Here is a 7,144-nt window from a genome sequence, read left to right as displayed (position 1 = left end):
AACACTGTAGTAAATATTACAGTAATGTCCACAAAACAATACAGTCAGCAAAAATACTACAGTCTTTTAACTGGTATATACTACAATATTACATTTGCATATACCCTGACCATTCCCCTACCCCATATCCCAATTTGTGTCACCCGTAAGTGAGAAACCTACGTGCTAAGTATAGATCAAATATTGTGTTACCTACAGGTTCTAGAAAAGAGCAGAAGGTCTGAACTATCCGTTCAAACCCCAGTCCGACCTACCTACAGGTTATGGAAAAGAGCAGAAGGTCTGAACTATCCGTTCAGACCCCAGTCCTACCTACTTACAGGTTATGGAAAAGAGCAGAAGGTCTGAACTATCCGTTCAGACCCCAGTCCGACCTACCTACAGGTTATGGAAAAGAGCAGAAGGTCTGAACTATCCGTTCAGACCCCAGTCCTACCTACCTACAGGTTATGGAAAAGAGCAGAAGGTCTGAACTATCCGTTCAGACCCCAGTCCGACCTACCTACAGGTTATGGAAAAGAGCAGAAGGTCTGAACTATCCGTTCAGACCCCAGTCCTACCTACCTACAGGTTATGGAAAAGAGCAGAAGGTCTGAACTATCCGTTCAGACCCCAGTCCTACCTACCTACAGGTTATGGAAAAGAGCAGAAGGTCTGAACTATCCGTTCAGACCCCAGTCCGACCTACCTACAGGTTATGGAAAAGAGCAGAAGGTCTGAACTATCCGTTCAGACCCCAGTCCGACCTACCTACAGGTTATGGAAAAGAGCAGAAGGTCTGAACTATCCGTTCAGACCCCAGTCCTACCTACCTACAGGTTATGGAAAAGAGCAGAAGGTCTGAACTATCCGTTCAGACCCCAGTCCTACCTACCTACAGGTTATGGAAAAGAGCAGAAGGTCTGAACTATCCGTTCAGACCCCAGTCCTACCTACCTACAGGTTATGGAAAAGAGCAGAAGGTCTGAACTATCCGTTCAGACCCCAGTCCTACCTACCTACAGGTTATGGAAAAGAGCAGAAGGTCTGAACTATCCGTTCAGACCCCAGTCCTACCTACCTACAGGTTATGGAAAAGAGCAGAAGGTCTGAACTATCCGTTCAGACCCCAGTCCTACCTACCTACAGGTTATGGAAAATGTGCTCTTTTAATATTTCTCTAGTAGGTTTTCTGAAGAAGAAAGCCTTCACTTCTATGTCAAAGATAGTAAAAAAAAAAAAAAATTGAATACGGCAGTAATGTCCACAAAAACATTACAGTAAATACTACAGTATACTACAGTGAATACTACAGTAAAGTACAGTTAAAAACACTACAGAGAATACTATAGTATTTATACCATAGTATACTATGGTATTTTGTAATGTGGGAGATGGCACTGAAGAGTGATGGGTGAAGAAAAAACCCTTTCAGAACATATGCGTGGACTATGTTGATACAGTGTATATAATAGATATTGAAAAACTGCTGAAATATGTCAAATGTGAGCGTGGTTTATAATGTGCATATGATAGCAGGATTGTGGAGCTGACCTCCCCACCCCCCACCATTCGAGCCAGCTGTGGCGATGACTGCTGTGGAGTAATGCTGTGGAAGCAGGTAAGAATTATGATGACGGATCAATGCCAGATCTCAGGTGTAATTATCCTTCCCTACCCTCTGCCCTGAGCTGAACGACTGCACATCATGGGAGAGGGAGAGGAAAAGGGAAGGAGAGCGGGTGAAGAGAGAAAGGAAAAGAAGAGCGAGGCGGTGTTTGGGAGAGAGAGAAGACTGGGTGTGTGAGAGAGAGAGATAAAGAGAGGGGTTAGAAAGAAAGAGAAAGAGATGTTGGAGACGAGACTGAGAGTCATTTTAAATCAGGAGACCTTGTCATGACAGTTTCCAAGTAAAAATAGTAATGTTTAAGCTTCAGAAATAACCCAGTCTCCCTGGGGACAGAGCAGAAAAAAGCAGAAATTCACAGGGTCTATTTTTAAGAGGAACTGATATGACTGTAGATTATGTCCCAAATGCCACCCTATTCCCTACATGGCACCCTATGGACACCGGTCAAAAGTAGTGCACTATATAGGGAATAGGGTACCATATGGGATGTAACCAGTGACTGAGGTAAAGGCTAGAGCTGCTTCGGGCCTATTATATTTAGGTCCTGTGATCTGCTGAGCTGTTTATATAGAAACGGTCTACCTGCCTCTTAACCTGTCTAGCTACAGAGTGGTTTTCTATGTTTAGCTGTAACTTCTTGTGGGGCAAATGATTTTATTTATTTAACTACCATAACCATTACCTAGCTTTGCCAGAATGGAAAAGTGACCTAGTTAAAGATGTGTCTGAAAATCCCTAGAAAGCAACACGACTGGAAATGTCAATCAATCTGAGAACGATATGGTGTGTCATAGAATATTGGCCAATCACACAATATAACTAAACAAACTGTATGTAAGGCTATGTGATATGAGGAAGGATACTCAAATGCAACCCGATCTAAGAGACACCGCCCCAGCCCTCCCCCACCACACACACACACACACACACACACACACACACACACACACACACACACACACACACACACACACACACACACACACACACACACACACACACACACACACACACACACACACACACACACACACACACACACACACACACACACACACACACACACACACACACACACACACACTCTTGCCCCCAGTAGCAGCTCACTCACAGATGAAATAAACACATGAGGTGCATGCTGTTAAAACGTTCCAGTGTTGGTCTCACTGTATTATACCAGACAAGAATTTGGCAGCAAGTTTCAACAGTTTTTTCCTTTTAAGGAAAAGTTGCAGCACGGACGTTTGCTAATCCTCTCAAGCTACGGTATATTGCAACACAAAGCAAAAACAAACCTGTTTAAAGTACACTTGGGTAAAGAAAGTTGTCTGTGTGTGTATTTGTTGTTTGCCTCGGGCCCAAGACACATCAATCACAACAGAAAGCAATATCTCCCAACCTCCCAAATTCAAACAAATTAATGTCAAAGGTTATTTCAGTATGTTGGTGTGGTGAGGGCTTAATCACTTTTAAATTGGTTTTTAATGTTGTGGAGAGAAGAGAGGGAATCTTCAGAGGAGATAAGAGAGAGAGAGAGAGAGAGATGGTATAGAGAACCCAGTAAGCTCCCAACACCTGCTCTATCATCTCAGACTGAGAGAGGGATGAGACGAGTGGAGGAGGGGAGGAGAGGGAACAGGGGAGGAAACCAGACCTGGCTGCAGCTGACCAAACATTTCCCTGACTTACCCTGGATCCTGCAGAGAGACGGTCAGCCGCGTGGGTTAGAACAGTGACTACACAGCAGGAAGCATGGGGCAGGCCCGAGCTAATGAGTAGCTTCAATGGCTCAGTGGGTTAGTAAGGGTTGTGGGTTTGATTCCCATATGGGCCAGCTATACTGAATATACAGTATGTCACTGTCAATTTTACAGTTCTGTCGCTTTGGATATGTGGTTTTGGTCTGCTAAATGACCAGGATCTCAGCGAGACAGGGTGTGCGTGTGTGTATGTGGCAGGGAGGTGGGACGCCAATGAACCCCATGTATTATTTAGGAGGGGCACGTCTGGGCTGGTCTGGACGCCTGGCTGATGATTAATTCTCTGCCTTGGCAGGGGTGCCCCTTTGCCCCTCCAACCAGGTATCTTCCAACTAATCAACACGTCTGGCAAGGGCACCAACACCCTTCGCCCCTCTTCGCCTCCTCAGACACATACTGGGCTGCCCCCCTCGCCCTCGCCCAGGCCTCATCCGAACCACCAAGAACCACCAAGGGGAGAAAAACAGCAGGAGTTAAAGCATCAAACGCTATTGCCACAGCATGTCTCAGAACAACATCTTCTGTACCAGGTGTTGGTGCTGAGCTGACCCTGTGCTGATGATCAAATGGTTCACGAGCTTCGCCTCAGCACAATTGTCTAACTCGATCGTCACCTGACCACCTCTGGAGGATCTGAGGCGAAGATACTTGAGCAAATAGGGAGAGAAATAGAGATTAGGGAGAGAAAATATTTGCTTTTACAGTACATACACTGGTAACACTTTAAATACATATACAATATAATGCATTATATGAGGCAGTCATAATGGGTTATAAGACCTGCGATAATTATCTTTCACCAGGCTCATAAGATTCGATATTTGCATGTCTCATTTTGGACAGATCAGCAGATCATTTCTTTGGCCACGTTAACTAAGACTGACAGGTGAATGAAGACTGAAGACTTGAAGAAGTATTAAACAGGATTAGACAGGTGCATGATGTTTTACGAAAGCCTGACATGAAGAACGACTGATGAAAGATTTCAAGCACAAGACTTTTGATCATTTGTGCGTGTTATGATGTTACACGTCTTCCCCTTGGGCTTTATACACTCGGTGGGAGCGTGTTAGCAGGTAGCCTAGCAGCTAGGAGCGTTGCTGGTTCGAATCTCCGGGCCGGCAAGGTGGAAAAATCTGCCATTCTGCCCTTAAGCAAGGCAGTTAACCAACAACAACTGCTCCCTCAGTGCAGTGGACGATGAAGACATCCCCCCCCCCCGCACCTGTCTGATTCAGAGGGGTTGGGTTAAATGCTGAAGACACATTTCGGTTGAATGCATTCAGTTGTGCAACGGACTCGATATTCCCTTGTGTTAGCTAACTCAGTCTGTGCATCCCAAATGGCACCATATTCCCTTTATGTTGCACTGTTTTTGATCAGGGCCTGTGTACTATATAGGAAATAGGGTGCCATTTGGGATGCAACCTCAGTCTCTCACAAATCAGCTTACCTACAGTGCATTAGGATTAAGAAATACCTGTTTATTCTCTTACCAAACATATGCTGCTACTCAGGCAGACAGAGTGGCTCTCAAGAAGTGTGTGTGTGTGTGTGTGTGTGTGTGTGTGTGTGTGTGTGTGTGTGTGTGTGTGTGTGTGTGTGTGTGTGTGTGTGTGTGTGTGTGTGTGTGTGTGTGTGTGTGTGTGTGTGTGTGTGTGTGTGTGTGTGTGTGGTGGGTGGGGGTTGTTCTTTTTGTATCTGCAACTTAAATAATTTCAATAATTCAGGGTACTGTGAAATCGCTCAAAAGGTAGAACAGGGAATAATGGACTGAGAAACAGTGTATTCGTCAATAGGAAGAGGGGAGTAAGATAGAGAGGGAGAGAGTGATTCAGAGAGAGAGAGATAAAATAGAGGGGGAAAGAAAATAGAGGGGGAGAGAAGGAGGGAGGTAGGGAGAGAGACAGAGAGAGACAGAAACACATAGACACAGAGAGAGATACAGTACATAGAAAGAAAGCGAGGGGGAGAGAGACAGACACAGACAAACAGAGAAAGAGAGAGAGAAGATACCCTAAAGACACAGTGTCACATAGTTTCCCCTTCACAAAGCCAAGCCACTGAGACCTTCAGCCCTAGTACACACAAACACCAATTTAGCTCCTGTGTCTCACTTACAAACATACCCCGATGACTCACTCGTCATTGTTTTTAGCAGCTTCTCATGTCAAACACTTTTTCTTTATACAAACCGTTTTCGCTCATCAATAAATGGAAAACCGGATCGGACCACAAAACGCTGAGGAGACCAGACTGAGGCGATGATCCTATCCGCTCACAGAGGAAGCCTGGGGTTGTCTGAAATGGTACCCTGTTCTCTATTCAGGGCTATGGGCCTTGGTCAAAAGTAGTGCACTATAAACTAAATGTGGTGGCATTTGAGATACAACCATAGCTATCTTCCCCAATTCTCATGTTTAAACGTTTTTAAATCTTACTACATCCAGAGTTGGTAACCAGTTCTGCTAGAAACAACAGAACATAAAAGCCACAAGAATAGCAGTTATATTAAGAGAAGAATGTTGAGGGATGGACCTTATTATTTGTCATTTTCCTTTTCCCCAAAAATGCTGTGTACAGCACAACTGAAGATAATCTAAACTCATTATCTTTCTGAATGGACTGGAGCACATTTGATAATTCGCTTTGTGTGTGAATACGGCGAGAGAAAGGGCTGAGAGAGGACAATAGAAATGCAAACGCTGCAACTACGAGAGGAGATGAGAGACAGTCGTTTGCCTTTTAATTTTTTTTTTTTTAAATATAGACTAACTTCTTGGAGGCCAGAGTACTTATTTGAGCTTTCATGGAACTGTGAATTTTCTTGATCTTTTTAGAAATGTTCAATGCAACATTTTAGGGTGTCTTTGAGACACCAATGTTTCTGTTATGATTGTTGTTGTTCTTGTTGTCTCCATTCCAATTTGTAAATAGAGACCCATCATTTTTCACTTACCAATGAAATTACACTCCTAAACAGACACTTTTCTAGTTTACCCAGGCGAATAAATATAATGTATTAGTACTTTTTAAATAAGAAAATTAGAGAGGCTAGAGGGTACATTTGTGATTTTCGTGTCTCTCTCCAAAGCCCTGTAGACCTGACCTGGTCAGACAACCATACACTCTCTCTCTTCCTATCTCAGTGGAGAAGGTTAAGGAAACCCTATCTGCATCTGAAATGGCACCCTATTTCAAAAAGGGGTCGTTCCACCAATTCGGTGCCTTTTGAGAAGTGTAACTTGGTAAAAAAAACAAATTTCTGTCATAAAGAGCACTTGTTCAAATTCATTAAAAAAACATTTTACCATCTCAAGAAGTTAAGTGGCAAAAAATACTATAGTCTGTGCCTAGTAAGTGCAAAATAAAGTAACTGAGTTGACCGTCACATGATTTCATCTTAAATCAGCCCAAATATCCCCACGTGACACGGGGAATGGAAGCTTGTTGTGTGCAACAAGGAGTGGCAATTGAATAAAACATTTTAAAAATGGTTTCTAGCCTGTGTATTTATAATTTTTGTATTTTTTAAATTGTATTTCACCTTTATTTAACTAGGCAAGTCAGTTAAGAACAAATTCTTGTTTACAATGACGGCCTACTCCGGCCAAACCCTAACCCGGAAGATGCTGGGCCAATTGTGCGCTGCAGTATGGGATTCCCAATCACGGCCAGTTGTAATACAGCCTGGAATCAAACCAGGGTCTGTAGTGATGCCTCTAGCACTGAGATGCAGTGCCTTAGACCGCTGTGCCACTCGGGAGCCCCGATG

General features: G+C 43.7%; 1 non-coding gene across 1 annotated transcript; it reads left to right on the top strand.

The window, feature by feature from the left end:
* Positions 1–1,136: 1,136 nt before the first annotated feature.
* LOC123989633 lies at positions 1,137–1,189 on the top strand. Its single transcript, XR_006830589.1, has one exon. It is a non-coding gene; the product is annotated as a U7 small nuclear RNA (small nuclear RNA).
* Positions 1,190–7,144: the final 5,955 nt, after the last annotated feature.

This window comes from Oncorhynchus gorbuscha, linkage group LG11, assembly GCF_021184085.1.
Source record: "Oncorhynchus gorbuscha isolate QuinsamMale2020 ecotype Even-year linkage group LG11, OgorEven_v1.0, whole genome shotgun sequence".
In the NCBI taxonomy this organism is placed as follows: domain Eukaryota; kingdom Metazoa; phylum Chordata; class Actinopteri; order Salmoniformes; family Salmonidae; genus Oncorhynchus; species Oncorhynchus gorbuscha.
This window is presented reverse-complemented; position numbering and strand designations above follow the sequence as displayed.